A 24,437-nucleotide genomic window follows, 5' to 3' on the forward strand; every position below is an offset into this window, starting at 1 on the left:
ATACGTTTTTTTCTTCTATTTAAACAAGTACAAAGACCATTGATAAGAGTGATTTTTAGCAACCTCGTTATCAGCTTATAGTGAGGCCGTCCCTCTTCCTTCCTCCCCTTTCCACCCACCCCACAGTCATAAAACCCTCACCCAAGAGAAACAATTTATAAAGCTTTTAAAGACAACTTTCAGGTTTGAGTGTTAGTATTTAAAAGTGGAATTACTTTGAATTTGAGGCGCTTAGCCAAATTGTTACTAAAGTATACTCTTTTTCTTGGCAATTACCATTGTAGACAATGTAGAGTGTTTCTTTCATGTGTACCTAGTCATAAATGAATTCAAAAGTAATTTAACTTAAAGCTTTAACTAATTATTTTAATCCCAATAACATAAAGTGGTGTGTTTGGATCAGGAATCATCTTATACAACTGGCATTTAATAGGTATGACAAAATATATAATAAAGAAGTATGTAACTTTTGTTGCATCTACATTTATTAAATACAAATGAAAAATAATGAAGCTTATTTCTTCCATAGATCTCAGTGTCTTTGGAAAAGAATGGACAATCAATAACTGCTGTAATATAACAGCACGATTCTATTATTTTCAGAGCTCTATAGTGAGATTAATAGTACTATTTTAAAAAATCAGAATGTGACTTTATTAAATCCCAGAAGAATGTATGTTTAAGAAAAAGGGAGAAATAAATCACCAAATATCTTTTCTGTATTGAATATAGCAGTCTGAATGTCACAGTCTTTAAACCTATTTCTTCTTCCTTGAATTGCCGTATCTTGGTAATTTTGAAATACGAGTTAGAAACAATCAAGCTCGTACCTGATATCATTATTCCAGCTAATGTTTGTCCCAATGTATTTCTCAAAGACTTAAGAAAAATGCAAATTCTATTTGACTTACGCTTATAGCAGAGATGGCTAACAAGATAAAATTAATGCTATGTCTTTCTTAGTAGCTTTGCCTTGTGGCTGCCCAGCCAAAACCAACTTTTCTATACTTGCTAGCAGTTAGGAGAGGCCATGTGACTAGTTTCCACTAATAGAATGTGAGAGGTAGTGGAATCTGTCACTTCTGGACCAAGGTAATTAAACAGCTGGTGTGGTTTTTGCAGCCTTTCTCTTGCCTCTTCCATCAGTTGGATGTTGATGTCCATGGCAACCTCTAAAGCCATGTTTTGGAGAACACATCACAGCTATCAACTTGGGTCTCTATATGACTACATGAGACAGATGCATCCTGGCCCCAGAAGTAGACCATGAGCACCTGTGCTGGACTGTGCATGAGCAAGAAATAAAATTCCATTGTATTAAGCCATTGGAATGTTGAATTTATTTGTTAAAGTGCTAATGTTACCCCATTGTGCTATCCATTTTTGTGCTATCCATTTTTCTTATGCTCGTATAAAAAATTTATTGAAAGAAACCTTGTTAATCTCAACATTACCTGTTCATTGCAGAAAATGTTGACTATGTCTTATACTTACATAACAGCACAATTCTATTATTTTCTTATGAAGGTTTGAAATAATGAAATTATTATTTCAATGATAGAGGTTTGAAAATAAAATTAAAAGAAATCAAAATGACATTAACTGCCAATGTTTTATTACATTTATTTTTAAGCACTATGAAAAAATGTCAAGTTGTCAAGTTTCTAGTGTTTTATTCTTATAATTCTAGTTAGAATATAGTTTTATCTTTGTCACACATGAGCATGCCATTCTCTTTTCTTCTCTTAGTCTTCATTCTTCTCATATGTCACCATTCCCCCAAATCTTTTAGGATTACATTGTTCACATCTGACTCAGGAGAATAAACACATGAAATCACATTGAAGTCTTGTTGAAGTAGTCTACATGTTTGTTGATAAATAGAATTCCATGAAACATATCCTTTTAAAAGAGCTCGGCCCTTTAAAATATAGAATTTTCTTTTTTCTTAAGTCTTTGAGAAATACATTGGGACAAATATTAATTGGAATAATGATATCAGTTAGGTATGAGCTTGATTGCTTCTAACTCATATTTCAAAATTTCCAAGATATAGCAATTCAGGGAAGAAGAATTCAAGGAAGCTAGGCCTTCTACTGTCTTCAGATCTATCTCAAACAATTTAATTAGTACTGCTAAAAATATGGCCAATATTCTTGGCAATGCAGTTTACTTGTCAGTTTAACAACAGAGATTCCAAGTGATTAACAGTCAATAATATAGACCTTTTCATTCATTTCTTAATATCTAAGAGGGTTAGTGAAATATATTATTATTAATATTTTCTTCCTTTAGTATTTTCTCAGCAATACGTACTAATCAGATGATGCTGGAACCTCCCCTTGGGCAAAATTTTGAGCTATACAGAGCACGAACTTTCACAGTGATATCCATGTGTCTTTCACCTAGAAAGAGCTGGTTATAAGAAAATGCAAAGGATTTGAGACTTCACCCTGCTTGCGAATTAATAGCCTACCACTGTTTCACAGAGGCTGGTAAGAAGACATGAGGCTCCTGATTGAGAGACAAGGGACATTATCATGACATAGTAAGCAGCATGAACTTCATGTTTACATTGATTCTCACTTGCCTGGGTTCCCACAGGGTTGACATGGAAGAGACCCAGGTGGATGCTGCACATGTGGTGCAGCAAAGAAAAGATCAATGCTGCAGGTGAGGAATACCCCAATTACCCTGATTTAATCATTACATGTTGTATGCTTGTATCAGCATGTCATATGCATCCCCAAAATATGAACAACTATTATATATCCATAGTACTTAAAATAATAAAAAGCAGAATATACTAGACAATGAGCTTTACAAGTGTTTTGATACTTTCCTCAGGTTTTTCTTCTCTTTGAGCATATGGCTTGAGATAGTTGAGAACACGAGACACGCTAGCACCCATATTTCTTTTGTTCTCTTTTTAAACGTAAACTCTAGACCCATTTCATTTTTCTCTACTTATATATCAGAATAAGTTATAGAGGTAATAAGATCTGAGAGCAGATGGAGAAGACAAAATTTCGGGTGCAGGGACAGAAGTAGGAACCTTGGAAAGAGGAAAGGACCCAACTACATCTGTAATCTCTTCTTTGATACTGGCTTTTTAATATTTGCCTGTAAGCCACACACAAACGTGCCTGTGTGTGCGCGCGCACACGCACACCCACACACCATTTTGTCTGTTATCTTACTTATAGACTCAATTATGTTTATATCAAGAATTAAGTGTATTCTGGCTGAGCGCAGTGGCTCATGCCTTTAATCCCAGCACTTTAGGAGGCCACGGTGAGTGGATCACGTGAGGACAGGAGTATTGAGACCGGCCTGGACAACATGATGAAACACTGTCTCTACCAAAAATACAAAAATTGGCTTGGCGTGGTGGTAGGTGCCTGTAATCCCTGTTATTCAGGAGGCTAAGGTAGGAGAAGCAGTTAAACCCGGGAGACGAAGGTTGCAGTGAGCTGAGACTGCGCCACTGCACTCCAGCCTGGGTGACAAGAGTAAAACTCTTGTCTTAAAAAAAAACCAAAACAAACAAACCAAAAAAAGTAAGTGTATTCTTTATAGTCTGCATGTGCAACATATTTTATAACTTCCTTTATTTTATTTAGCAGACAATTTCAATTCTAGGTGAAGGCAGGGTAAACAACTTTTCCAAGTTAAGATAGTCTCTTGTGAGTAAATAACTTTCAGCAATTTGGAGCCCTATTTTGGCTGTGCCTCCTGCTAACATGGGCTGGTCCCTCCCTGGTGCTTCTTTCCAATGTGTAGGAGGAGGTTGCATCCATCCTCATGTGGCAGGAGTTGAGGGCACTCTCCCCCACTTTCTTGATGTTCTTTGCTACAGAGGGGTTGGTTTGGTCCCCAAAGGCGCTATACTGGTGTCCTCTGAGATGTGGCTGGTTATACCTAACCTTGTTGAATATTTCACTGGCATTAACTTCTACTGTATCACTTCTTGCTAGTTGCCTCAAGGAATAAGGTCCCTAGGCCGTGTAGCTTCCTTTTCCCAATCAGAGTCCCCTCTAGGTTTTGGTGGCCTCTCCACATTTCCCCACTGAGCCACACAGACATTTCTGGGTCTCTGGTATGCCTTGCATAGTCTATGGGAGGACTGGGGCACTCTCTTGGGTACATCATCAAATGCTTCCTTTGTAATCTCTACTCTACAGCTCTTTGGCCTGTTGACAGAGAAGCAGAGCATCAACCTCTCATTTAATCAATTTCAGCCTTCTATGGGCATTTTAAAGTATTTGTTCTGTCTCTTTGGCCGTGGCACAGGGATGGCAGTGTGGCTGCTCCAGATCAGGCATCTCATCAGTTTAACTGCTTCCTCTCTGAGACCTGTGCCTGCCTTCCATGACAAAATAATTTATTCTTCTTCCTTATTATTATTGGGCATATCCCTTTTGTCAAATCATTTGTTGTCTCTACACAGTATTTTCTAGTAAAACTCTAGGACAAAAGTCCATCAGCCCTAGATCTGTATATAAAAATTGGAGTTTAAGGGTAGAAAAAACTTATCTCTTTAAACAAAGTCTCATTTTTAAGAATCTTACTGGAGATTCAAACAAGTCTAATTTTGGAAATCAAAACCTGAACATGGACACCATTTTATCTTACATTGTTGTTTTAATGCTTAGCCTCCTTACAGTAATGGCCAAGCCTCCACTAGCTGAAGTAAGAGGGCATCATATACAAGGAAACGTGAGAAAGAAAAGTACACAACAATATATTTTAAAAAATATTCCTATCACAGAAATGGACTCCAACTAACTTAATCATGTGTGACATATTAGAAGTCTATTGGTGTTGGAAAATCAATGGAAGGCTGAGGGGTAAGTGTGGGGATGCACAGGAGCTTCCTGTGATCCTGAGTTTCCAGATGTGGAAAGTGCAGCAGTGTGGATAGCATGCTGCTTTTTAAGACTCAAAGGCCAGTCCGAGAGCATCAGTGGCTGAGCTTAGGTGTGGGCCTATCCTCTGCCTTCAGCAGCGATGAGGAGTCATGGCCTCTGTCAGCTTCAGCTTCCACATGGGTTGGAGGCATCTGGATTCCCCTGTCACCAACACAACAAATGATGGTGGGTTTTGGAGGTTGATTAACCTCCAAAAAAGAAATTGGGGTGCTATTAGAAAGTCATTCTTGGAAAGTCCTAAATGACGAATATATGCAACATCTAAATGAAAACAAAAAAGTGTGGGAAGGAAGGGCTCAGAAATAAAAGGTGGGATGTCCAAAAATGAGCTCCTTCTTTGCACTTCTGTCAAGGATAGGCCCAACCCTGTGGTTTGAGGCATGACCTTGGCCTTAGCACCCATACCATAATGCCTGTTTTTCCCTGCTTTTCTTGGCTCCATTGCTTTATTTTTCCCTGGAGGCTGTTTTCTTCCCTTCTCTGTGTAAATGGCCACTGCAACACCTGAGTTCACAGCTCTGCCATTCTATTAAAGTGCTGAATTAACCAGAGCCTCTTTATCCCAATTCTGAACTTCCAAGAGAGCATATCTGATTAGGCTGGTTTAGTATATCCACACCTACTGAGCTATGAACACAGGGGAATGGGTAGGTGCAAAGGGTTATATGGTATCAACACTATTTGGGAGATGCGAGGCTGGCAGTGGTTCTCAGAAAGGAGAGAATGGGGCATAGAGTGGGAAAACAGACTATAAGTCGTGGTGGCAGGCTATGATTATACCATAACATGTTTTACAAATCCCCTACTATTCAATATTCTTTCACCCTAATTTTTTCCTACTATAAGAAAATTGTGATTTTAAAAATCCTTTGATGCTAAATCACATTTTTCCCTTTAGGATTAATTCCTGGAAGAGGAATTGCTGGTGCAAATAATCATTACATTTTAGAACTTTTAATGTATGTTAGTTGTCTTCCAGAAGCCAAGGTATGCCATCTCCAGTACTTAAAAGTACTCATTTTCCTGCTTTCATCTGGGTATGTTAATTTGCTTATTAGACATATTAAAAATAGTTCATTGCTTTAATTTACTTGTATTTAATTCCAAATAAGATCCAACCTTTTTCATAAATATATTACCCACTGCACTTCTTCATGTCTTTCATGTATTCTACTTTCATTGTGTTACTCTTATTGATTTTAAAAGTTCTCTAGTTATAAAAGATAATCTTTTGTTGTATAGTATGTCTCAAATATCTCCCCAAGCTATTTGCCTTTTGAGAGTTTCTATCTAGATTTTTAAAACATAGCTGTGAAGTAGCTTTTTAGAAAACCTATGATTATATAATGTAACTAAGTCAGAATTTGGTCAGTGGGATATTCTTCTTTACAGAGTTATTGGATTTATTTGTTCTATGTGGAATATAGTGATCTTTTGTTCAATATTCTGCCTTTAGGAAATGGAGTGGCTGTTGACTAAAACCATCAGAAATGAAATACAGAATAAGGCTCACTTTATGCATAATGATGTTACTGATTTGTTGATAAACTTGGTCACATAAATCCAATATATAGCTGATCTGTGCTTTTTATTTTGCCATTTAGGGATAAGAGAAGAAGAAAACAAACCCAGTAATGCAGCATCAATTGTTAGAATATTGTCTGTGGGGCTCTGCTTTTACATCTCTTTTCAATTTTTCAAATAGATATTCATAGGTCAAGATTTTCTTGAGAGCTGACTAGAATTAACTTCTGTGTATTAGATTGAAATTGGCTCAGAAGTTAATGTGTAGCAGGAGGTATTATTTCTTCTTCCAAGAGATATTTGGCTGAGAGGCTGCCAATTTATGTGCTATGAAGTTTTTTGGAGAAGAAAATTAAATTATTTTATCTTTGGCTTTAAGGAATAAATATCCATCTCCAAACTTTCTAGCCCTATCTGAGAGATGCCATTGTATATATCTTTCTAAGCTTTATTTTTATCACTACCTGACAAATATTTCATTTTTGTTTTCATATATAAGGTTTACTTCTCTTTATTTTATAAATGTAATCAGCACAAACTAGATAAAGAAATATTATAAGGAATTAGCAGTTTAACTCTAATTGCTATCAAAAGTTCACAAAGGAAAAAATTCTAGATGTACATTGTCCAGTTTATAACTGCAGATGACTTGTTCACCAAAGGCTCTTCTAACACCTCAAAGACAACACATCCAAACTTAGAGCAGACATACACTAAGGTGACCCCCAGTGCATCCTCATTCTTGTTTAATTCTCTCTTCTTGAATGTAGGCAGAGCCCATGACTTGCTTCTAACCACTACAGTATGCAAAGGCAGGATTTCACTCTTTTGATGAGTTTATATTGTATGCCAAAGATGGTGGAATGTCACTGCCTTAAGTATACAAGACTCTCTTAGCACACTGCAACTAGAGATTCTCCCATTGACCTTGAAGAAGCAAATGGCCATGTTATGAACTGCCTATAGGGAGGCCCAGGCAGCAAGGACCTCCCTCTAGGACTTAAGATTTGCCTTTACCCACAACCAGTAAAAGGTTAAGACCCTCAATCGTACAACCACAAATACACAAATTCTCAAAAAACCCAAAAAACTTGGAAAAGTGGATCTTCCCCAGTCAAGCCTCCATGTGAGAATGCAGCTTCCAGATGAGGATGTAGAATGCAACCTTAATTACAGCTTGTGAGCTTCTGAGCAGAGAGCTCAGCTAAGCCATTCCCAGACTGCTGACCCACAGAAACTGTGAGAGAGTAAAGGCATATTGTTTTATATTGCTACGTTTGTGGTAATTTGCTATAGAGCACATAAAACAAATATGGAAGCCTAAACTCAGTTGTGTTTCCCAAGCTTCTTGTATTTTCTTTGTATCAGCACAACTATTTTTCTAGTGAAATTCCTCTTTGATTCCCAAAGTCAAGCAGCTACCAAATCCTGCTGATTTTATATCTAAACCATCTCTTGTGTGATTCCACTTATCATCAGTTCTTACCAAGACAACTGCAAATCTTTTCCCTCCTTGGGCCCTCATGGTGCCTTTATTCTGTGAAATGTTGGCAAATTACTCTCTCCAAAGCTGTGCTTTCCAAAACACCTTCTCTAGATACCAGTCCCATGAAATATTCAGTATACTGTAAGCTCCATGTGGGGAAGAAAGGCGGCCCCCTTTTGTCCACCATGTTATGCCTGATGTGAAGTAAATATGTACTTTAGAAAATAATGAGTACACAGATCAGAATGTTTCTGGAAGCAAATTGCATTATAAAAATAGAAGCCTGCTAATTTTTGCTTCAGGTTTTAAGAGGGAGTTTAATAAATTATTTTTCTATCACAAGAATTTTCAGAGCTAATCAGTCTCAGAACAGATGTGAACTATTAGTAGGATGACCATACATCACTTGTGGCTCCCCTTTCACTCAAAATCATGCAGGTTGAGAAGATAAATTTAAGGTGATGGGTGGTGGATGAGGTGCTGATGAAGGACACTAGATCAGATAACCAGGCAGTTTTCCAAACTCTAGCCTCTAGCATATGCTTCCCTTTTAAATATAAATGAATTGGGAGGAAATGCGTAGACTTGTGAGGCTGAAAATTCTTGATTTTTTTTGTTGTTAAACCATTATAGTTTGCCAAGTCCTTTCACCCTGATTGTAAATCTCAAAGGGAATTCAATCCCATGTGTTTCTGATTAGTTTACACTTGAATTATCCAAAAGTTTTGTAAGACCCATTTGAATTCCAAAAACCTTTGTGAACCTTTTTTTTTTTTTTTGGTGGTGGTGGTGGTGGTGCAGTTTGTTGGGAAGAGATTGTTGGAAGGATAGATAAAGAGTGAAAACAGGTTATTTTGAGTTAGGATCACAAGGAAACATCTCTAAAATGATAAAATATACAACATAATCAAAGTAATTCTTAAACATGAAATTTATGTGGTTCAAATCAATCTATAATGTGGCACAGTGTAATTGTCTCATTTTTGAAACTAATTTCTGCCTACAATACCCACATAGCTCATAAATATAGCATTTCTTTAATGCTAGATGCAAAATACTTTGTTTTATTTCCAGATTAAAATAGAAATTATTTTAATTGCTTGTTCATGTATCATTGAATATTAATGGAATCTCTTCTCATTAAAAGAGTCAGAGAATTTCCAAAAGGAGGGAGAGCAAAGAAACATTAAGCAATATGGAGATTATCAGTGTTATCACTCTCTGTCAAAAGGACTGAAAGGTTATATACCAAATCCCAATATGTGTAGTCATATCTTCTGCTGAATATATTTGAAAGTTAACGACTGTTTGTAAAAATAAAACTTTGTGGCATCATTACATTTTAAGAAGCATTGCAAATGTATTGCTCCATATAGAAATGCACACAGACTAATGTTAAGTCATGCTCCATGCTTCTTGTCCTATTTCTTGCTAAGTTTGAGTGTCTGGAATCCCTAGCTGAGTGCCAATGTGTCTGGAACTCACACAGAGGCTGCCCAACCTCACTGGCTCTGCCTATTACAGGCTGTATTTGGTCCTGATTTACTCTACTGGATTTGGTATCTGAGTATAATGATGGATTTCATGTAGAATGAGTACAGTAATTTAAAATTATGAGATGAAACTGCCTTACAAAACATTATTTCTTAACTTTCTGAAATTTGATGCCAGGACACATCCAGGATTTGAGCATACATCTGTCAGTTCTCAGCTCCCTCCCCTTCGTTCCAACCATCACCAACCGCACTCAACACTTCTTAGTTTGGAACAAAGAACCTCACTACCATCATGGTAGAATGAACTTGTAATGAAATTCATGCTTACCACATCCTATGACAGGCTAGGATTTTATAGAACATACTTGATTCCTTTGGAAAACATGTTTATTTCTGAGTTTCTAAGCAGATGCATTTCTGCATTTGAATAGCAGCTTGCCAAGAAGTTCTGAAATCTAGCCATTTTAATAAGAAAAACCAAAATAGTGGTACAAGTTCTTGACCATCTGTTACTGCTCTTACAGAGAAGATTGCTGCATTGGGTGGGAGGGAAGAGTACAACGAATCCTTAGGTACCAACCAGTTCTAAGACTCTATTATTCAAGCACCTCAGATTCATTGATTATTTCATGCAATTTATTGTGGTTTACTTTGGGACTAGCTATGCACAGCTATGCATATATTTGTGTTATCTGAGATGCCTAAGCTTCTCAAGGCTACTCTATCTTCACTAATATCTTTTCTACTTAATCCCTGATACTCAAAATATATTTAAAGGAGGTAGGAGGTGGGAGAGGAAATGCTTCCCATGTCACATTATAAACAAGGCCTAAAAGAACATTCCTTTAGGGAAAGAATACACAGCAGTTTTAATTTTCACTAAGGTGGAAATGACTGATATCAGAGCCTATTCAATTAGCAAATTTTGATAGCAGACACTAGACATCCCTATAGGTATAAGAAGGACAGTCCAGAGGGAAGGACAGCCAGATAAAATAGTAGGTGGAGAATGTTACCCTTTGCTTTAGAGTCAGCCTGTCTAGCTTTATAGGTGGTTTATACACCCCACAACTTTAGACTTCATAGTTAAGTACCCAGAGTATAGGAGAGTCCTCAAAAGTGGTTTGAATGAGGCTAGGTGTGGTGGCTCATGCCTGTAATCCCAGCACTTTGGGCAAGGCGGGAGGATCACCTAAGGTCGGGAGTTCAAGACCAGCCTGGCCAACATGGTGAAACCCCATCTCTACTAAAAATACAAAAATTAGCCAGGTGCGATGGTGGACTCCTGACGTCCCAGCTACCTAGGAGGCTGAGGCGGGAGAATTGCTTGAACCTGAGAGGCAGAGGTTGCAGTGAGCCAAGGTTGTGCCACTACACTCCAGCCTGGGCGACAGAGCGAGACTCCATCTCAAAAACAAAACAAACAAACAAAATAACAGAAGTGGTTTGAATGGTTTGTTTCTCTCTATAAGCCTTGGAAGTATTTTAATTAGGTGAAAAAGGGCAACAAATATATCAGTTTAGCTCTTAATTACATGCTGCAGAAAATGTAAAGAAGTACATGTGGTAATAGCCAGTTTGCAATACAGGTAACACAAAAGGAAAGGGAAAGCTAATCTTAAAACGAAGTCACCATCCTAATGAATTACCAAAAAGTGTGAAAAGTGCTTTTACATCAAATGAAAAAATTTAATCTTTATAAAATTTATTTTTTACAGCATTTATATTTATTGATCTCAGGTAGGCTATTGTTAGAACAAAATTAACAGTAAATACTGAACAATATGTCAGGCATGAGGCAAATTGATTTCTGTTCTTTACAACAAGCCACTATGACCCTATTAGGAAATGTTTTAAAGGAGTTTCTTAGCATTTTCAACAAAATATTTGTACTCCCTACTGAAAATAGCTTAATATGAAGTCCCAAAGGAATTCTGTCTGCCTCATAAAATTGCTTTCAGAGTTTTCAGTTTTTGGCTTCCTCCTTCCAAATGCACAGGGAATATATGGTGGAGTTTTGTCTAATTCTTTCAGTTGAAGAATTTTGCTACATTAAAATAATTTGCTAATTCATCATTTTCATGGTGAAATAGAAATTACTCACCCTGATTCCTAATATGATCCACATAACTTTGCTTTTCATACATAAAAACATAGGTATGAAAGGGAAGCATTCTCTTGCTTCCATCCATATGCTAGCCTGCTTAAGTAGTCGTGTACTATGTCTATGGAAAGCATGACCTCAAATTCTAGCTACACCACTTCCCCGCTGTGTACCGTTCAGCAAGTCATTTGCCCTCTGTAATGACTCAACTTCCTGGTCTGTAAAATAGAATCAGTGGCTACCACCAGAGAGAACTGCTGAGGGGAGTAAATGAGAGCATGAATGTAGATTGCAGCACAGCACCCATCATGCAGGATGCTTTCAATAACTGAGTGATTTTTTCTCTAGTATTAATTAATGCTTTTCTTGGATTTTGTTAACTACATCATATATTTCTAAAACCAATACTCTCTGTTTTTACTTATAAAACATAAATCTTCCATAAGTAAATAATTATAGACTGAATGTTAATTCATGACCAAGTGCAGGATATACTGAGGCCATTATCTGGTGAATGCAGGGTTTATAGATAGCCAGTCTCAATTATTTAGAACCTAAAGTGGACAGTAAGATAAATTTTAAACATTTCAAAAATAGAACTGGTTGTCACACAGTTTAATAAGCAAATTTGACCCCTAAAGTCTTTGAATAAATGCACAGATAGGGCTTATTGTACATTTAAGCTTTCATTTCTACATGTAGACAATTTTCTGAGATAAGCAAATATAAACAAAATGAACACTGTGGGAAAGTGTTTTGATATTTAAAACTCTTGTCAAACTAATTAATTCAAATATGTCATTCAGGCCATTATTAAAAAGTCAAAAAATAACAAATGCTGGCGAGGCTGCAGAGGAAAGGGACACTCATACACTGCTGGCTGGAATGTAAGTTAGTTCAGCCATTGTGGAAAGCAGTCTTGAGATTTCTTAAAGAACTCAAAGAATTACCACTTGACCCAGCAATCTCATTACTGGGTATACATCCAAAGGAATATAAATCATTCTACCGTAAAGAGACATGCACACATATGTTCACTGCAGCACTATTCACGATAGCAAAGACGTGGAATCAACCTAAATGTCCATCAACAGTAGACTGGATAAAGAAAATGTGGTACACATACACCATGAAATACTATACAGTCATAAAAAATAATGAGAACATGTCCTTTGCAGCAACATGGATGGAACTGGAGGCCATTATCATAAATGAATTAATGCAGAAACAGAAAACCAAACACCGCATGTTCTTACTTATAATTGGGAGTTAAAGATTGAGTGCACATGGATACAAAGAAGAGAACAATAGACACTGGGACCTTCTTGAGGATGGAGGGCTGGTGAAGGGTGAAGATTGAAAAACTACATGTCAGGTACTATGCTTTTACCTGGGTGACAAAATAATATGTACACCAAACTCCTGCAACATGCAATTTATTTACAGAACCAACCTGCACATGTACCCCTGAAACTAAAATAAAAGTTAAAAAAAGTCATTCATTAGGTATTAAATTCTGAAAGACAAAACCAAACAAGATGGAAAAAAATAGGAACCATCAATATTTCTGTCTCTACTGGGCCATTTCCATCATCATACAACATAGGACAATTACCTCCTGTCTTAAACATAAAAATGAATATATGAACCTTCTTTGTCTCTATGGTCTCCTCCAACAACCATGTTATTTCTCTGTTCCCTTTTAAGACTAAACTCTAGGCCTGTCTTGTCCTAACAACTGTACTAAAAGTTCTGTTACCAAGGTCCCTTAAAACCCCCACATTGCAAAATCCACTGGCATTCTTCATTCTTCATTTTTGACCCTGTTTATTACTTGGCCACTAGTCCACTACTCTATCTTATTTTTTGACCTCTAAACACTGGAATGCTGCAGGTCAGGCTTTATGTGCTCTCTCTACCTTTGTTCCCTAGGTATCTTTATTCAGGCCTCTGCTTTTTAAATATATCTATAGATGGATGAACCCAAATTATATCTCCAACACTGAGCAGTCTCATGAATTACAGATTTGTATATTAAACGGCTGCTTTCATATCTTCACCTAAATGAAATACAGGCATACTTTGGAGATGTCGCAAGTTCTGTTCCAGACTACCACAATAAAGTGATACATGTTTTCGATTTCCCAGTGCATATAAAAGTTATATGTTTATACTATACTGTAGTCTGTTCAGTGTAAAATAGCATTATGTAGTAAAAAACAATGGACATATCTTAGTGTAAAAATTGTTTATTAAAAAAAGTGTTTATTACTGAAAAATGCTAATGATCATCCGAATCTTCAGTGAGTCATATTCTTTTTGCTGGTAGAGGGACTTGCCTCAGTATTGATGGCAGCTAACCAGGGTGGGGGCTGCTGAAGGTTGGGTGACTGTGACAATTACTTAAAATAAGACAACACTGAAGTTTACTGTATCAATTGACTCTTCCTTTCACAAAGAATTTCTCTGTAGCATGTGATGCTGTGTGATAGCATTATACTCACAGTAGAACTTCTTTCAAAATTGGAGGAAATTGTCTCAAATCCTGCTGCTACTTTAACAACGAAGTTTATGCAATATTCTAAATCTTTTATTGTCATTTCAACACTGTTCATAGCATCTTCACCAGGAATAGATTTGATCTCAAGAAAACACTTTCTTTGCTCGTCCATAAGAAGAAATTCCCAATGTATTCAAGTTTTGTCATGAGATTGCAGCAATTCAGTCATATGTTCAGGCTCTGCTTTTAATTGTTGTTTCTTGCTGTTTCCACCACAGCTGCAGTTACTCCCTCCAATGAAGTCTTAAACCCCTCTAAGTTAGTTTTCCATGGGGATTGGAATCAACTTCTTCTAAATTCCCATTCATGTTAATATTTTTACCTCTTCCCATGAATCACAAATGTTCCTAGTGGCATCTGGAACGATTAATCCTTTCCAGAAGATTTTCTGTTTTCTTTCTCCAGATCCATCAGAGGAATCACTATGTATGACAACTATAGCCTTACAAAATGCATTTGTTAAATTAGACAACTTGAAAATAGAAATTACACCTTGATTTATGGGCTGCAGAATGGATATTGTGTTAGCAGGCATGAAAACAACATTCATCTCCTTGTACATTTCTATCAGAGCTCTTGGGTGGCCAGGTGCATTGTCAATGAGCATGACATGGTTTGACTCTGTGTCCCCACCCAAATCTCATTTCTAATTGTAATCCACATGTGTCTGGGGAATAGCCTGGTGGGAAGTGATTGAATCGTGGGGCCGATTTCTCCCTTGCTGTTCTTGTAATCGTGAGTGTGTTCTCAAAATATCTGGTTGTTTGAAAGTGTGTGGCATTTCCCCTTTAGTGCTCTCTGTCTCTCTGTCTCCTGCTCTGCCATGGTAAGATGTGTTTGCTTCCCCTTTACCTTCCGCCATGATTGTAAGTTTCCTGAAGCCTCTGAGCCATGCTTCCTGTTAATCCTGAAGAACTGTGAGTCAATTAAACCCCTTTTCTTCATAAATTACCCAGGGTCAGGTAGTTCTTCATAGCAGTGTGAAAAAGGACTAATACAGAGTAGTTATCTCTGAAAGGAATCTTTTTTCTGAGCAGTAGGTCTTAACAGTGAATGCAAAATATTCAGCAAACCATGCTGTAAACAGTTGTGCTGTTATTCAAGCGTTTTTCCATTTATAAAGCACAGGCAGCGTAGATTTAGCAAAATTCTTAAGGGCCCCAGGATTTTGGAATGGTCTCTAGCATTGGTTTCAACTTAAAGTCACCAGCTGTGTTAGTCCCTAACAAGAGAATCAGCCTGTCCTTTGAAGCTTCCAGGCATTGGCTTCTCCTCTGTAGCTACAATAGTCCTAAGTAACATCTTCCAATAGAAGGCTGTTTCATCTACATTCAAAATCGGGGTGGGTGTAGTTTTCTATGTATGTCCACTTATTCATTTAGTTAATCATGTTTTTAAAATCATCAATATCATGTTAATTTTATTTTATCAGCAGTTTCTTTAGCTATGAGGGGAATATACTAAAGGTGTAGGTACCTTCATCAATGAACGTAGCTAGATCTTCTGGATAATTTGCTGCAGCTTTTATATCAGCACTTGCTGTTTCACCTTTCACTTTTGTATTGTGGAGGTGGCTTCTTTCCTTAAACCTCATGAATCAACCTCTGCTAGCTTCCAACATTTCTTCTGCAGGTTCCTCACCTCTCTCAGCATTCATAGAATTGAAGAGTCAGGGTCTTCCTCTGGATTAGGATTTGGCTTAAGGATATGTTGTGGCTAATTTGATTTTCTATCCAAATCACAAAAACTTTCTCCATATCAGCAGTAGGCTATTTGACTTTCTTATCATTTGTGTGTTCACTGGAGTAGCACTTTTAATTTCCTTCAAGAACCTTTCCTTTGCATTCAAAACCTGGCTGTTGGGCATAAGAGGACTTCCTATTGTGGCTTTCAACATGCCTTCTTCACTAAGCTTCATCATTTCTATCTTTTGATTTAAAGTGACAGATGTGTGACTCTTCCTATCACTTAAATACTTAGAGGCCATTGTGGAATTATTAATTGGCCTAATTTCAATAGTGTTGTGTCTCAGGGAATAGGGAGGCCCCGGGCGGGGGAGAAAGACAAGGGAACAGCTTGCCAGTGGAGCAGTCAGAACACACTTAACATTTAACATTTAAGTTTGTCATTTGATATGGGCATGGTTAGTGGGACTGCTAAACAATTACAGTTACAATAATCAAAGATCACTGATCACAGATCTCCATAACAGAAACAATAATATGAAAAAGTTTGAAATATTGCCAGAATTACCAAAACATGACATAGAGACACGACGCAAGCACACGCTGTTAGAAAAATGGCACCGATACGCTTGCTCAATGCAGGGTTGCCACAGACTTTCAATTTGTAAAAATTGCAATATCTGTGAAGCACAATAAAGCAAAGCACACTGTAAACAAGTCCACCTGTATAGGAACTTCAAACCTACTTTGTCCATAATGGAACTCTTGGTTTCCTTAAAACTTTATCTTCCTAAGGATTTTTTCATCTCAGGAAATGGAATATGTTATTCTCATCACTTAGACAAAGAAACAAACAAAAGAAAAAACAAAACATCTTTGGAGAAATCACTCTTTTGACCTCATTGTATTTACTTTCTCTCATGTTCCATATTCAATTCACCAGTAAATCCTTTGGCTCTACCTTCTAAAATATCTAGAACTAATTACTTCTCTCCACCTTCACCCCTACCACTTGAGTCCATGCCACCATCTCTGACCTGATTTATGAAAACAGCCTTCTATTTGTCCTTCCTGAGTCTGCCTTACCCTTCTCTGGTTTATGTTTAGACAGTTGCCAGAAAGACCTATACAAAATGAAAGTGAGATTATGTTACCCTTCTACAAAAACTTCCCAAAGTTTCTTATCTCACCCTGAAAAGCCACATTCCTTATGATGTTGCTGGTCCTGTCTGACAGCATCACCAAATGTTAGGAATCCTACAGAGAAGAGGATAGATACATTTTCCCGGTTGAGTTAATAGAAACATAACGTGTTAATCTATAGTGATTTTACAGGAATAAAGTTATTTGTTACATTTTCCTACAGTCTTTCAACTGTCTACATCAACTGTAGCTATGCCTCCATTTTCATTCCTAATTTTGACTGCTTCTACCTTTTCTCTTCTTTAATCTCATCAAAATTTAATCAATTTTATTTATCTTCACAAAGAACCATCATTTGGCTCTTTTGATTCTATTATATATTTTTTCTATTAAAAATTTTACCCTGGTTTTCTGGTTTATTTCTTACTTTTTAGATGGTTGCTTAGCTTGAATTCTGAGCGTTTGTTTTTTTCTAGTATCACTGAAATGGAGACATATGTTATTTTAACCATGTCCTGTGAGTTTTTATGTATAATATGTTCGTTATTATTTGACTCTGAATATTTTGTAATATTATGATTTTATCTTTGGCTTATGGGTTATTTAGTTGTGATTTTCTTCCAAATATTGTGTTTTTTTCTAGTTATCTTTTTGTTTTGATTTTTAACTACATTTAATCATAGAGAATGTGACATGCATGACTTAGTTCTTTAAACTTTGTTGAGAGCTGCTTTTGGATCAAAATGTGGCCAATTTGATAAGATGTTTTCTGTATGTTTCAAAAGGTTTTGTAATTTACATGTGTGGATATAGTGTTCTATATATGTCCAATTATTCATTGAATCATGTTTTAAAAATCATCAATCATGTTAATTTTATTTTGTCAGCTGTTTCTTTAGCTATGAGAGGAATATACCAACATCCCTCACTATTATTTGCATTTATTTTTTCTTGTCTTTCTCTCAATTTTTGGTTTACATATTTTAAGGCTCTGTTGATAGGTACATACAGGTTTAGAACTGTTATATCTTCTTGAGTTATTAAATGTTTTAGCATCGTGTAGTGATCATTTTAATCTCCTAATGCTTTAGTTAGTAAATCTATTTAGAGTGATGCTATTAGAGTGATGCTAATACCTGCCAATTGCTTAGATTTTGATTCATGCATAGGATTTATTGAACCATTTTACTTCCAAATGTTCTAAATATTTAGATTTCAAACTTGTCTCTTATAAACTGCTTTGGACTTTTTGTCTTTTGTTCTTTGCGCCACGTGAAGCTAAAATATTGTAGATCAAATTCATCCTAATTAGCAAATGCCATAAAAATGAAAGTTGGCTGCAGAATTCCACGTACCTTCTGGATTTCTGCTAAAAATGCTTTATGATGCTGTCAGTTCAATAATTACTTTTAAGAATATATATTTACTCAGGATTATTAGCTGGTTTCAGCAGGAGGGTTGATCTAGATAATTTTCCATATTACAACAAATTAAAATGAAAAAATAGTAAAATTTTAATACATTAAATTTTATGATTTAGTTTTAAGATGTGGTAATTCATTTATGTTAAATAATTTTCTTATTATGGAGGACATTTTAAGTTTTCTTCATGCTTTAAGATACACTTTACATACAATAAATTTACCTCTTCTAATGTATAGTTCTGTTTTGTGTCCCTATAGAGTTTTACTTTTTTTCAGAATGTCATACAACTGGAATCAAGTAAAAGTATGCAATATTTTATTTTATTTTATTTATTTTTGAGGCAGAGTCTTACTCTGTCACCCAGGTTGGAGTGTAGTGGCACTGTCTCGGCTCACAGTAACCTCTACCTTGCAGGTTTAAGCGATTCTCCTGCCTCAGCCTCCCTAGTAGCTGGGATTACCGGTGCCCACTACCAGGCCCAGCTAATTTTGTATTTTTAGTAGAGATGGGGTTTCATCATGTTGGCCAGGCCAGTCTTGAACTGTTGACCTCAAGTGATCCACCTGCCTTGGCCTCCCAAAGTGCTGGGATTACAGGCTTGGGCCACTATGCCCAGCCAGTATGTAGTCTTTTAAATCTGGCTTTTTTTTTTTTTTTTTTTGCTTGGCATAATGCACTTGGCCATGTTTTGTGTATCAGTAGTTCATTCCTTTTTAATCCTGAATAGTATTCCATTGTATGGATGTACCATAATTTGGTTATCCATTCACCTTTGAAGAACATTTGTGTTGTTCCAGTGTTGGAAGATTACAAATAAAGCTGTATAAACTTTTCTATATCTGCTTTTATGTAAATACAACTTTCATCTTTGAAGTGGCAATGCTAGATTGTATTGTAAGTAAATACTTAACTTTTTAAGAAGCTGCTAAACTGTTTTTCTAAAGTGACAATACTATTTTGCATTTCCATTAGGAATGTATGAGAGTTTCGCTTTCTCTATATGATCATCAATATTGTCAGTTCTTTTGATTTTAGTAATTGTAATAGGCATGTAGTAGTATGTCATTAGGATTTTTCATTTGCTTCATAACTAATGAACTCAAGGGTCTTTACATGTAATTATTTGTTATATGAATATCTTCTTTGGTGAAGTGTCAACTCATGTATACCTATGTCACAAACCTGCACATTCTGCAAATGTATCCCAGATCTTTAAAGCAAAATTTTTAAAAAGTGACCAAACGAAAAGAAATTTTGTCCTTTTTGTATTACATTGTTGTTTTCTTAGTATTGAGTTTTGAAACATCCTTATATATCTTTGTTATAAGTTCTTTATCAGATAAAAGATTTGCAAGCATTTTCTCCTATTCTGTGGCTTATTTTTTCAAAAGGCACAATAATTTAATTTAGATTTCACTTTTAGGTATTGATCCATTTTGAGTAAATATTTGTATGTAAAGTATGCCTTAATGATTTCTCTTTCTTTTGTTCCTCCTTCCCTCCCTCCTTCCTTCCTTTCTCTCTTTTTCTCTCTTTGCATATTGTCTTAGTTTACTAGTGTTGCTGTGATAGAACACCCAAGACTGGATGATGTGTAAAGAACAGAAATCTATTTCTTACAGTTCTGGAGGCTGGGAAGTCCAAGATCAAGGTGTCTGCAGAATTAGTTGTCTGGTGAGGGCTGCCCTCTGATTCCAAGATTGTGCCTTGTTGCTGCATATGTGTCCTTATATGGTGGAAGGCAGGGGGCAAGAGGGTCAAATGCTGAGTGAAGCTCCTTTTATGAGAGCCTTAATCCCACTTATAAGGGGAGGAGCCCTCATTACCTAATCACCTCTTAGAAGACCCACCTTTTAATGTCATTACATTGGCCATTAAGTTTTAACACCTAGATTTTGAAGGGGACGTATTTCAACACCAATTGTTTCTGCACTGAATTACCCTTTCCCATTCAGTGTGATGCTAGCTATAATATTTTGGTTATTTGTTTTTTAAATGGATGCCTTTGTCAGGTTAAGGGAATTCCTATCTATTCCTAGATTACTGAGTGCTATTCATTCTATCGTGAATCTATATAGAATTTTGTCAATTATATTTTCTGCACCTATTGAGATGTTCATCTTTTTCTTATATGGTGAATTACATCAATTTACTTCCAAATGTTTGCCCTGCACTCTTATCATAAACCTCATTTATTCATGATGTATTATTCTTTCTATTGTTAAATTTCATTTGCTAGAATTTTCTCAAGGTTTTTTGTACCTATGTTTATGTGGGATATTTAATGTTGTGTAGTTATCTTTTCTTGTAACATCTAGATTTTGGGTTAAGGTAAGGCAGGTCTCCTAGATAAAGTGGGAAGTATTTCCTTGTCTTAAATTTTCTGGAAGAGTTTGTATATAATTGGTTTTATTTATTTCTTAAAGGTTTGGTACAATTTAACCATGAAAACTTTGGTGCCTGGAGTTTTATGTGTGGAGGTTTTTAACTATCATTTCAATTTCTTAAATAAATGTGCGGCTATTCTGGTACACTTTTTCCTCTACCTGGGATTCCCTTCACTCATTGCCTACCCCTCCATCCCCCTCAACAAGAGTCACTACTACAAGTGCTTTCAGATCAGCTCCTCTCTCACTTTCCCAAAGCTTTCCCTAACATGTACTGCTTTTTCAAGATTTCCTCCCTCATGCCCGCAATACCCTGTGTGTGACTACTATTGATTTTATAGCAGCATATAGAGAATATTAAACATTCTCTACATTAAAATTTTTTCTGTTTATGTGTTTTCTTTCCCAACAGACTATACAATTGAGGACAAGAGCTATGTCATTTTTATTATCATATCCTTGGTATCTATACAATAAAACATGGATTTACACATATTTACACATTGCATCTATTACACAAGCATGCAGTGAAGATATAGGTACATTAGATATGTATATACATACTTTAACATATACATGTAACTATGTACTTATGTACATATATGTATATAAGTAATTCACCTATATACATATATGTCAAAGTCATATGTGATAGTCATATATATGTAAAAGTCTGTTTTTGCCAGTTCTTTAAAACAAAAATCATCAGCATCATTAATTTATTGAAGCTGACTACCCTTTCTTAACCTTATGAGATTTTAAAAACGTTTGGAATATTTTTTTAAGCCCATGAAGTTTACTTTTGTGAGGAAAGCCAGGTTGAGGGCAATGGTATTTCTACATTTCCTGGGGCTTAACTGAAAGAATATAGAGAGAGGACTGGGTGCAGTGGCTTACACCTCTAATCCCAGCACTTTGGGAGGCCGAGGCAGGCGGATCACCTGAGGTTGGGAGTTCGAGACCAGCCTGACCAACATGGAGAAACCCCGTCTCTACTAAAAATACAAAATTAGTCGGGCATGGTGGCGCATGCCTGTAATCCTAGTTACTCGGGAGGCTGAGGCAGGAGAATTGCTTGAACCCGGGAGGTGGAGGTTTTGGTGAACCAAGATTGCACCATTGCACTCTAGCCTGGGCAACAAGAGTGAAACTCTGTCTCAAAAAAAAAAAGAAAAGAAAGAAAGAAAGAATATATAGAGAGGTATGTATCAAGCCTGTTATGACCACGGCCCATCTGTGCAGTCACACAAAAGTGTCTGGTTTTCTTCCACATTTCTATGTGTCTTCTTTAGCATTTTCCTTTCTAAAAAACAGGCTCTATAACTGGGCATACTTGAACCCCACGATTAGTCATGGATGTGGTGATTCATCAGGCTGGCTTCTAAGTACAAGCAGCCCTGGCCTTTCTAAGCCTTGACTGTTGGCAACTCTTTTTTCCCCGCTCTGAATCAGACGTGTATTTGTTTGAGTAATCAAGAAAGAACTGTCTGTCTTGTGACCTTAGAGGCTGGTGAAAGGGAGCAACTGAGTGTTTTTGGCACAGAAAGGTTAGTGAACAATGCAAATCTGTAGATCAGAGAGCACGCTGCTTGGCTGCTGACTCTGGGCAGACCTGAATGTCACAGAATGCTCTGATTGCCGGCAGGGTTTTTCACCCTCTGCCGAAGGCCATTTTAATATAAGCAGAATAGATTTCAGGTATTCCAGAAACCATTCTTAAACTCTCACTGTGTTCATTTTGTTAAATTCTGTACCTTCTATTAAGACTTGCAGTCTTTCTGAAATGAGCATTTTGAATCTGACTGTGATAAGAGCCAGTGAGAAACAGCTTTACACATGGATGCCACTGGGAAGAAAGCACACCAAATAACCCTGCTGAGGAATGAACGAATCAGCCTGATGCAAATTAGGTGAGGAAACTGGACCGCACAGAGGGGATGTTGAAACCATTTCAAAGATGAGTGAGAGGGATGATAGCCAGTGAGCGAGCCCAAGAACTTTGATGACAATGAAGGCGAAAGAATCTGGTGGAAGAAAAGGATTCACTTCTTATAATGAATTCACTCATCCCATTTGCCTGTTAATCAATGGGTGTTTTAAAGATGCCAGTTGGAGGAAGTCCAAGTGTTCAATTTTAAAAATGCCTATTAGATTAATTACAAGAAGGTCTCTCTCTCTCTTTCTTTCATCTCTCATCTTTTCTCTTGTTAGGGGTATGCAGGAGTTCATTAGAAGACCAGAGAGAGAGACAAGCCACAATTCAGGAAAACATCCCAGCGGACTCCTCTCTGCCTTATGTTTGACATTCTTGAAATCTGTGCTCTCTGTCTTGAAATCTTTGAACAATGCACAACAATCTTATGCTTGCCCAGGGAAACCTGTTCCATTAGATGAGGGAGCTGGTTACATACCTTCTTTGACTTGTGTTCCCAAGTGATCTTATTCCAGATATGACCTGGGGATACTTGTATGTGCCATTCTGATATTGTCCTAAAAGGAAATTATTTTGGAAGTAAAGTCACTGATAAAATCAACTCAGGAAAATGCACTCTGCAAATATGAGAATATGAGCGTTATTAAAAGCCATGCTATAAAAATACCAATGGTTATTTTTACTGAGAGTAGTGTTAAATAAAATTTATGGGAGACTATTGTTTTGGACTAAGCTCTTGCACTAGGCCCAACAGAACAGACCAAACCAGAATGGAATTACTAGTGCTAGGTCCCCAAACTGGACTTTAAAATCAGCCAGTTAAAAAGCAAACAAACAAACAAACAAAAAACGGAATCACAGCAATCAATTAAAAGGGGAACAATGAGATCACTTGGACTCGGGAAGGGGAACATCACACACGGGGGCCTAGCATGGGGAGGGGGGAGGGGGGAGGGATTGCACTGGGAGTTATACCTGATGTAAATGACGAGTTGATGGGTGCTGATGAGTTGATGGGTGCAGCACAGCAACATGGCACAAGTATACATATGTAACAAACCTGCACGTTATGCACATGTACCCTAGAACTTAAAGTATAATAATAATAAAAAGTAAATTAAAAATAAAATAAAATAAAATAAAATAAAATAAAAGGGGCCCAGTCAACCTGAGCCGACATAATAAGAAAGTCCCCCCGCTCTGCTTTATCTCTTTAAAGAAAGTAACTTTGAAACAACCAATCTGCTTTCTGTTCCTGTTTCTGCTTTCTTCAGGCTTTTCTGCCCATAAAGCCCACTGCCTCTGCTCAGCTTACCAGCGTGTTTTTCTGTTTCATCGACAGGATACTGTCTGATTAATGAATCGCTAATGAAAACCAATTAGATCATTAAACTAAATTTGTTGAAATTTTTACTTTTCAACAGTAGTTACACAAGAACAATAAAATATCCTTAAGAGGAAAATGAGAATATCTCATCTGAGACATGTGAGACAGACAGAAAAAGGTTTAAATAATTATATTCAAAAGCATTATATAAACGACAAATAACACATGAAAGTCGATTCTGAAAGGAACAGGAATTAACGTTATAAAGGGAGACAAACAAAAATCAGGTTTCTTTCCACATCTCAACATGGAGGATTTTCCTTTACCTCTGGCCTCCTATTTCTGTGTGCAGAAACTTGCTTCAACATGTCAGTCCCAGCTCTAGCTATCCTGATTCACTCCTCCCTAGAGGGAATGAGCTCACCAGGCCGACTCT

The 24,437-nt window shown here is 36.7% G+C and overlaps 1 long non-coding RNA gene across 1 annotated transcript in view; it reads left to right on the forward strand.

Annotated features, from left to right (window-relative positions):
- The window catches only part of LOC103883191, a 97,792-nt gene extending 74,210 nt beyond the window's left edge, over window positions 1-23,582 (forward strand). The window contains exon 3 of the long non-coding RNA XR_002521157.2: window positions 22,953-23,582. This is a non-coding gene — a long non-coding RNA (uncharacterized LOC103883191). The remainder of the gene's footprint in view (window positions 1-22,952) is intronic.
- The last annotated feature ends 855 nt before the right edge of the window (window positions 23,583-24,437 follow it).

This window comes from Papio anubis, chromosome 4, assembly GCF_008728515.1.
Source record: "Papio anubis isolate 15944 chromosome 4, Panubis1.0, whole genome shotgun sequence".
NCBI classification, from domain to species: Eukaryota; Metazoa; Chordata; class Mammalia; order Primates; family Cercopithecidae; genus Papio; species Papio anubis.